The sequence below is a fragment of the Corapipo altera genome, unplaced genomic scaffold (genome assembly GCF_003945725.1).
Source record: "Corapipo altera isolate COAL_440 unplaced genomic scaffold, ASM394572v1 103, whole genome shotgun sequence".
Classification (NCBI taxonomy): domain Eukaryota; kingdom Metazoa; phylum Chordata; class Aves; order Passeriformes; family Pipridae; genus Corapipo; species Corapipo altera.
This window is the reverse complement of record NW_020884993.1, coordinates 583,691-593,399: the sequence shown is the minus strand read 5'-3', so window position 1 is coordinate 593,399 and position 9,709 is coordinate 583,691. Positions and strand designations below refer to the sequence as shown.

The 9,709-nt window shown below is 48.5% G+C and overlaps 1 long non-coding RNA gene across 1 annotated transcript; it reads right to left on the bottom strand.

Moving 5' to 3' along the window:
- Positions 1 to 2,506: 2,506 nt before the first annotated feature.
- Positions 2,507 to 4,780, bottom strand: LOC113958325. The gene is made up of 2 exons (XR_003531478.1): positions 4,448 to 4,780; positions 2,507 to 2,631 (listed from the first exon to the last, which is right to left on the bottom strand). It is a non-coding gene; the product is annotated as an uncharacterized LOC113958325 (long non-coding RNA).
- Between the last annotated feature and the right edge of the window lie 4,929 nt (positions 4,781 to 9,709).

Below are 9,709 nucleotides of genomic sequence, written 5' to 3'. Positions count from 1 at the left end.
CTTGGCACTTGTCTGGCTGCTGTCCAGCCTTTCAGCCATGTCTCAGACCCCATTATTTCAAGGCACAGCTCCTGTCCTTGTCTATTCCACACAACTCTATTTCCTGACTCACTGTTGGCACTAACAGATAACAGATGATGTTCTGCATTCCAGAGTTCTGTCAGTGCTGATTTATGGCTTTGATTGGAAGCCACGTCACAAGAGGTTCTGTGCATGAAGCAGGAATGCAGGGTCTCCAAACTGGGGAGTGGCAGAGGAGGGAGTGCAGACACATTGTTCACACTCTGTCAAAGGCAGGCGTGAGGGACCATGCAGGGAAGGGATCATTGCAGGGAGTTAAAGGAACAGAAGGGAGCATTTTCTCATGCAGTGCCTGATTAAAGTGTGAAACACTGGATGGGAAGGGAAAAGGGGGAGGAAATGCAAAAAAAGCACAGAGAATTCCAAAGCAGATCAGACAGGAAAGAATGACATGAGAGTGCAGGTACAATGCTGGAGCAGGAATCTCTAAATTCCCTGTTACTGTGAGTGGGAGAAGGAGACAGGCACAGAGAAGTCCGTGCTTTCACAAGTCATACACTTATTCCTAAGCCTTTCTTGCCCAAGAGGAACTGTGGGGCTGGATGGGACTGGGCGGGTCCACAGTAGTTTCCTGACCAAGCAGAACACTCCTTTGCTGGTGGGAAGTGGGGCACCCAGGGAGTCACAGCAAGGGAAACGCTGCCTGTGATAGCTCCGGAAAACCAGGTCCCTGGGTGGGTGGCTTGTGCTGACAGCAACAGATCTAAATTTGATGGTAATTTCTATAAAGAAATCACAGACCTAAAATTACCTTATGTTCACATTCTGGCATATTTGTGCTCCACATTGCAGGCAGAAGACAGTCACCTAGTGCAAGCTTGGAAATGGTGATGTGACAATTGTGTCTTGACATCCACTTATGTGTTGAAGTAGAGACTTTTAGAGCTAAAAATCACTACTGAGAGACAGGAGCTCTACAACAGCAATCCCCTCCTCCCCAGTCCTCATCTGGTCCCAGCAGGGGTGGTGGCACAGGCAGGGGACAAAGGGCCATTGTTATTTGACCTGTGTTTTGATTTGGTCACTAAATCATCTCATCCAGACACTACTGTAGCAACAGAGTCCTTCTGAGTGCCCTGACTGGGACTGGGAAAGCCAAAATCCACTCAACTTTATTGTGGGCACTCCTGGTGTCATTTCAGAAATGGTATTGTGGAAATGGTTGGTGAGGTCACTGAACAGTGGGGATGGTTGTCTGGAAAGGCATTTCCTCCAGCTTCGGCTTACAACGGTGTCCCACCTCCTCCTGAAGCCCTGATGTTTGCCAACCAACCCTCCAGCCCCACAGGATCCCCATGTCCACTCCAGCCCCACAAGATCCTCACATCCTTTCCAGCCCCATGAGCTCCCCATGGCCCCTGCACTTGACTTTCACACTCTCTGGAGGAGTAAAATTTGAAGGATAACTCTGCTTTCCCACACCAGAGTAGGTGTGTGATGTTTGATAACATATTTGCAATAAACAACTTTAGCTCCTTTTCAATAGCTGAGCCAAACCCACCCAATCAATACCTGTGGCTGGGAATTGCTTAAAGAGCTTCTCAAGCCATGGATCTTTATTGCTGTCCTGTGTGGACAGTGTCATTTCTATAATAATAATCATGGAATATGTGTGACTGTCAGTGAAGGACCCCATTAATGAACCTCTGCAGGATGGAAAGTAAAGCCCAGAGCAGAGAGACAGACAAGTGGATGTTTAAAATAACCCCCAGAGCACTCAAGGCTCTTTGAGCACTGAAGCAGCCCCAGAATGGGTGGGTATGAAAATGAGCAGCAGGTAGTTATGGCCTGTCATGATGGGCTGGAGAAACACCAGCAGGCTCAGTCCTGGGCTGTCCCACCTTCGAGACACACAGACTGGTGGATTTTGCTTGTAGTGGCACAGATTCCCTTGCTGGGGGTGAGCTGGGGGTGGGACCCAGGCCCACACCAGACAGTGGCCTGGGTGGTTGCTGAGGCTGCTCTTCACTCACCCAAACCCCAACTTGTGCCACAGCTCACACTGTGAAAGAGCTGCTTTGTGTCCTGCCACTGCCCACCTGTGTTTCTCGTGGTTGGGCTTGGGAGGACAGGGAATGGCTGGGGAGCCAAACACTGAAGGACAGAGCTGAAGTCTCTCTGGATTAGAGGAAGCTGGGACATGGTTACCCTGGCCAAAGAGAGGGAGGGAGAAAATCCCAGTAGCTGTAGAGACTCAGCAGTGATGGAATTGAGGAAAGGGGGTGGAACCAGACTCTCCTCATACTCTCAGGCTCACGGTGTGGCTCTTGGGGATGGGCCTGTGCAGGACCAGGAATTGCACTCAATGATCCTTGTGGGTCCCTTCCAACTCAGCAGACTCTGGGATTCTGGGATTCTGGGATTGGTGCTCAGTGAAAAGACCAAAAAAAGAAAAATATAAAACCAAAATGCAATTTAAATTCCATTTAAACAGAGAAATGCTTTTCTTCTTGTCATATCCCAAACTCATCTGGACACAGTCCTGGGCAATCAGTGCTGGAGGAACCTGCACTGAGCTGGGTGGTCTCTAGAGGTGCCTCTGGTCCCATTCTATGGAATAGAATCACAGAACCATTAAGGTTGGAAAAGACCTCCAAGATCAAGTCCAACCTTTGACAAAACACCACCTTGTCAATTAAACCAGAGCAGTGAGTGCCAAGTCCAGTCATTAAATCTTGAGTTTCTGCCAGAGAAACCATGTTCTCCTGTCCCACTACAGGTAACAGAGAGACATTGCATTGGTTACTGGGGCTGCACTGGGATCAAACTCTCCCTTCTCTCTCACCTCCCAATTTTTTAGGATCAGTTATCATGTGACAGCTGGGATTCAGGATCTCTCAGAGAAGTGGTGCCTGGTAACAGAGCTGTGGAATTTTCCTAGCACTCCAAGCCCTATTTGGCAGCCCTTGAGGAGGTGATCCAGACAAACTGGATCAGCCTGGGTCACTCTGTGCCCGAGTTCTGCACTGGCTAGATGAAAAAAAATGGAGAAAAAAGAAAGAAAGGGGGGGCAAATCCCCAGAGGAGGTGGAGGTGGGGTTATGGAAAGCCTCACATGCTTCCCAAGCTCAGCTCTTGCTGAGATGCAGAGCCTTTAACCTAAATTAATAGATCCTCTGGGGTGTGCAAAACTGGGCTAATATTTTGCAAGAATAGCTCTCCCCTGCCTCTTGCCCTCCAGTATGATGAAGACAAAATGCCTTCATTATTGCAGCATTTAACAGTGTGCAGTGTTTATGAAGAGGCTGGAGGATGTGAAGGAATCCAAACCAATTACATTAATCTCCCAGCAAATAAAGCTGCAAATATTTACCTTCACTCTACTGCTTTATCTTATTGGACAAGCTCTTGAATTAATCTAAATCCAGTCCTTTAACCTTTCTGGATGGATTGTTCTCTCTGACATCAGGAGGTCACACAGACTTTACAGTTGGGCTGCACAGGCAGACACCAGCTCATCTATAAATTGCATTTTGGGCACATGAGCCCTGTTTAAATTTCCTTCATCCATTGTAGTGCTTGGAAGAGCAGCTTTCCCTACCTCCCTCTAGTTCTGAGTGTTCCAGCACAACTCTGCAGTGCAAGAGCAGTGCAGCAAACCCCATCCCATGGTGAACAAACAGCAGGGTAATGTCAGATTTAATGTAAGACTCTTCCTGGAGTGATGTCAGTTCATCACCACGAAAACTTTCCTCACAGGAGTCCACTGATCCAGCCCCAACTCTCCTTATGCCTCAGGCAAGGCCCTGGTCTCCCACACATAAATCTGGTCTGCAAAGCTCCACCTTGATTATTTTTGCCATTTATTTTTTTTTCCTTTTTTTCCATGTGACACCAAATTCAGTGCTTGGCTGTGTGGTTTCAGCAGCAACACCAAAGGTGTGAGTAGAAAATGAACTCATGGTGGCCACAGGACTGTAGCACCTAAGACATGCCAGGGATGGACAGAATTGCTCTGGTGTGTGAAATACTCAATTTTTTTACTATTTTGCCGACACCTCTAAGTTTCCTGTGACAATCCATTCTCAAATTGCAGCTCCTTCACCCTACCAACAACCTCTGAGCTTGTTCCACCTGACTCTGAAAATGCAGTGCTGGGGGTGTTCGGCCCCAGAAGGGCCTGGTGGAACAGGCCCTGTTAGAAAAAGCTCTGCAGAAATCCAGCTGCACAGCTTTGGGGCCACCTACCAGTGATGGTAAAGAAAGTTCTCCTGGGTGGTGGAGTGATTTCTATCAGTCTTTTTGAACTGGAAGGCCATTCATGTACCACTCATGGTGGCCTGTCCATCCCCTCCCCATCCCGTGGTGTTGCTGTTGCACGACCCAAGCCAAGGCTGGAGGTGTGCAGGGACCTGGAGACACTCACCCCACCAAAAGAGCTGCTCCAAAATCCTGTTCCAGAACCCTGTTCATCCCTAGAGGTGAAGGGACTTCATCAGGAAGGTAGATCAGTGGAAGAAGCAGGACATAAGCTATTCCAGATGTGCTGGATTTGACCATCACCAGCAAAAGCCTCCAGTTCTTTTGATTTCACAGCAAGGACCCTCAGGATTGGTCTGGATTCATCACAGAATCATTTAGGTTGGAAAAGAACCTCCAAGATCATCAAGTCCCACCATTAACCCAGCACTGCCAAGGCCACCACTGAACCATGTCCCCACATGCCACGTCTACACATGTATTAAATCCTTCCAGGGAACGTGACACCACCACTGTCCTGGGCATCCCGTTCCACAGCCTGACCAGGTTTCCCCTGGTCTCCCAGTCCCTGTGGAACAGCCTAGGTATGATCCAAACCAAGAGAGGAAGAAGCCAAACTGCTTTCTGCTTCAGCCAGGGAGTTTTTCTTTACACTCTGCCCATGGGGACCTGCCAGAAAGCCTTTGCCTCTTGTGTGGTTGCCTGATTAGTTGTCCCTCTGTTACACCATTCCAAGGAGAAGCTGTTAGAGTTGCAGGCAGGAGCCTGGGCTGTGGTTACACCAACTGAGCAGGGTTTGGAAAACAGCTGGACATCACACAATGGAAATCATTAAGAATCATTAAGATTGGAAAAGACCTCCAAGATTATTAAGTCCAACCTCTAACCAATCCCACTGTACCATCCTGTGGAGTTCCATATCCATGTATTTTTTGAGCATTTCCAGGGATGGGGACTCCACCCTGGACAGCCCCTTCCAGTGCTGTGTGAGATGTGACAAAATTTACAGCCAGTCCTGGGAAGGATGGTTGGATTTCATGGATGTTTTAGGCAGAATGATATAAGAAATGGCCAGACTTCCCAGGTAACCTGCAGGGAATCTTGGGGAACTTCTGGAGAGCACAGCTGTGCAAGACCAGCAACATCTGCATAACCATATTTGCAACATTATATAATGCCAAAGGTCATCTATACACCTGTCTCAGAAACACCAGATTTTGGTGCATATGTAGCAAAATTGGTACAAATGGGGAAATAGCAACTGGTGGTTACTGGGGTGGAGGTGCAGAGGTACAAGGGGGACAAAACAGAGAATCAGGAAAAGGGGAAAAAAATAATAATTTGTGCAAGGGGTGTAATGGACTGTGCCCATGGGCTCCTGTTGGGAAACCCTGCACTGGATCACCACAGCTGGGGCACAGCAACAGGGCTGGATGGGGCTTGGAGCAACCTGGGAGAGTGGAAAGTGTCCCTGCCCATGGCAGGGGGTGGAATGAGAAGGTCCCTTCCAACCCAAACCAAAACTTGGATTCTGTGGTTTTGGGGGCAAAATGTGGACCTAAATGGAGGGGGATGGTTTCTAAGTGATTGAGGTGGAAAAAAAGGGGAGGAGGAGGAAGAGAAGAGGGTGGAGGGAACACTCAAAAGTTCAAACAATCCTGAGATGGAAAGTACCGTCCAGATGACACCTTGAGGAGTCCAAAGGCTGCTGTGACACACTGAGGGCTCTCCCCAAGGAGAGCTGATGAAAACTCATGGAATGGAAGGCAAGGAGCCAAGAGAAGAGATACCCCATCCCTGGAAGTGTCCAAGGCCAGGTTGGACAGGGCTTGGAGCAACCTGGGCTGGTGGAAGGTGTCCCTGCCCATGGTAGGGGGTGGAATGAGATGAGCTTTAAGGTCCCTTCCAACCCAAACCATCCTGGGATTCTGTGACTCAGACAACCCCCCGTGGGGTTGTGCCATGGCACTCAGGCTGCTTTATAGGGTCAGGAGGAGCAGGATGAGGAACTTCACTCAGCTGTCAGGCAAATCCCTGGCCATGTTGGCAGTGTGGTGTTGGTGCCTGTGCCCAGCCTGATGGCACTGGCAGATCTGGCAGCTCCTACAGCTTCAAAACGTGGGTGAGATGAGGCAGTGAAGGAGTAGAACTCCCTTAACATACTTGATTCCTCACTGTCATTTTTAAACTGTTCTTGCTCTGAATTTCCTCCTCCTTGCAGATGATCAAATATTAAAAAAAAACCAAAAAAACCAAAAAAACCAGTTCTTCAAAAATCTCTCCCTGGATTTGTTTCCAAGGATTGAAGGATTGGACAAGTGTAAAATCATCATTGGTAAGGAGAAATTCCCGATTTATGCTATTATGAGGATGATCCTCTTCCCTCTGCCAGAGAAATGTAAAGTCACCCAGGGGAACCAGGGATCAGCCTCTCACATCTGCTCCATCTCATCAGCTCTGCTGAGTGACCAGGTGGGTACAACTCCAAATGGAATGGCATAGGAATGTCTTGTATGGCATTCCCACTTCTCCCTCCGCCACAGCAGATGGGAAAGCTCAAAGCTCAACCCTGCAAATCTTACAAGTCACCAAGAAGGAGCTCTGAGAGGTGACAAAGGAACTGGAGTTATGGAGTTGAGGAGCAGAAAGTAGGAAACATTTCTGGAATTCAAAAATCCCTAAGAATGTCCTTATTAAGGGCTGGCAGGCCCCTGGATATTTGCAGCATTTCACAAGTCCCTCCATTTTTTATTTAAAAAATGGCAGAATCAAAACCATTTTATTAATTCATCTTAGTTTTGCTGATCTGTTTAAGGGAAAGAAAAGCAAATAAGTGATTCCCTCCACTCCGGATGAAGTGTTTCATATTGATGTCCTTCAGGGGAAATAATTTGTATTTTCATTCAGAGCTAACTCATTATGAAACATCTTTCAATTGTCATTTCAAGAAAAACATGGAATTTGCAATGAAACACATTGTTAAACACAAAACAAAAGTCTCCCAGGCAAAAGGGAGGAGTTGATTGAAGGCAGGAACCCAAGCCCAGCACAGCTCTGCCCCTACATCCCAAGAAATTCCAGTCCAGGGGCAGCACCTGAGTTCTGGTAGCCCCAGAAAGAACCAAATGCATACCATGGTTACAAATAAAGGCTTGAAGGGCACAGCAGAATCCAAAGAGTGGGAACATTCAACAGGGAAATTACACAACAAAAACAAAGGTGGAACACTGCAATAATCTGAGTTCTGGGTTGTTAATTCCTGTTAACTGATTCCATTCCATGCTCTGCACACATCCTGCTGCCTTTTATTTTACTGAGCCCAAATGTTTCCCTAAGGTTCCCGTTCGCTTTGCCTTGAAGGCATTTTGGTGCCATATCCCCAATGAGCTCCCAATTTTACGAGGGTCTGGAGTGACAGGAAAATGGGGAATGGCTTCACACTGACAGGGGCAGGGTTAGATGGGATATTGGGAAGGAATTCTTCCCTGTGAGGGTGGGGAGGCCCTGGCACAGGTTACCCAGAGAAGCTGTGGCTGCCCCATCCCTGGAAGTGTCCAAGGCCAGGTTGGACGGGGCTTGGAGCAACCTGGGAGAGTGGAAGGTGTCCCTGCCCATGGCAGGGGGGTGGGACTGGATGAGCTTTAAGGTCTCTTCCAACCCAAAACAGTGTGTGAGTCTAAGGTTCCTGTGCCCTTATTCCTCTCTGTCCCTTTGCAAAAGCTGAGCAAAGTTTTTGGCCACATCCCATTTGCTGTGTGAGTGCAGCCACTGCCGGGCTGGGAACACACCCAGGTGTGAGCTCTGCCCAGGGAATACCTGAGCTCATCAGTGGGCACTGACTGAGGAATACCAGAGTCCCAGAATGTGCTGAGCTGGAAGGGACCCACAAGGATCATCCAGTCCAACCCTCAGCCCTGCACAGGCCCATCCCCAAGAGTCACCCCCTGTGCCCCAGAGGATCAGCCAAACCCTCCTGGAGCTCTGGCAGCCTTGGGGCTGTGCCCACTGCCCTGGGGAGCCTGGGCAGTGCCCAACCAGCCTCTGGGGGAAGAACCTTTGGCTGAGATCCAACCTGAGCCTGCCCTGACACAGCTCCAGCCATTCCCTGGCTGCTGTCCCTGGTCCCCCCAGAGCAGAGCTCAGTCCCTGCCCCTCCTCTGCCCCTGCCCAGGAAGGTGGAACTGCAGTGAGGTCTCCCCTCAGTCTCCTCTTCTCCAGCTGAACACACCAAGTGCCCTCAGTGTCCTCACACCTTCAAATCAAGGCCCTTCCCCATCCTCCCTCCCTCCTTTGGACACTCTCTAATGGGTCAATCCCTTCCTTCCATTGTGTCCCCCCAAACTGCCCCAATGTTGAGGTGAGGCCGCCCCAGGGCAGAGCAGAGCAGGACAATCCCCTCCCTGATGCCCCCAGGACAGGGATGTCCCTCCTGGCTGCCAGGGCACTGCTGACTCAGGGACAACTCCAGGCACCCACCAAGACCCCCAGAGCCCTTTCCTGGCACTAGGAAGGAGAAATTCCATTGCAATATTTCTGCCATCAAAATTCAGCAGAAGCTCAGGTGTGTCTGATAACTCTGAACCTGAGAACCCCCTACTTCCCCCCCACACCCCAGAGCAGACAAGATGCAGTTTCTTTAATTTAATTCTTTAAATCTTTAATCAAAAGCTGACTGAAATTCCACCTCCTTCTCTCTGGATACCTCTGCCCATTTCTGACTCTGCCCTTTGCTGCACAGTTTGAAACTCCTAATTCACACACTTAAAAAAAAAAAAATTAAAAAATCCCATTCTTTTGAAAATGACCTTTACTTTAAAATTGTTCAATATCTCTATTTTATGTACCAAAATGCAATTCATTCAATCATAATAAATATCCAGAGGAGTCCTGGGAGACCCCAGACATTTGGATCTGGCCAGACCAGGCAATGAATTTCAGCTTAATATTGCAGGCTTATTTGTTTTGCTATTAATTCTAGCAAGAACAATTGATCTATTGTTTCAATTTTAAATCAGAGAGGGAATATCTGACTTTGGCTTCCCTCGTGGTCGTTCAGTTGCTGCCTCTGAGCTCCAAAGATCACTTTTGATTATTCATTTCTATGGGTAATTCAGCTGCCCCATGTGAGGAATATCAACTGTCCTTTCCCCAGTAGATTGGAGATGATGCTTTTTTCGTAGTTTTAATTATACTCATTTCAAAACAGCCTAAAGACACTGCAAAAGTACTATGGACACTGCAAAGGCAGAGCTTTGGCAGAGTCCTGCAAGGTCTGGGAGCTCGTGGGCTGTGCAGAGCCTCAGTTTCCCACTTTGGAAGGTTTGGAGGGTGTCAGACCTTCTCATCCTGCCCTGTTACCACAGTGTTTCTGCAGGCACTGACCACACCTGCATGGTCTGTATAATAAAGATTTCCTGACACCATTCCT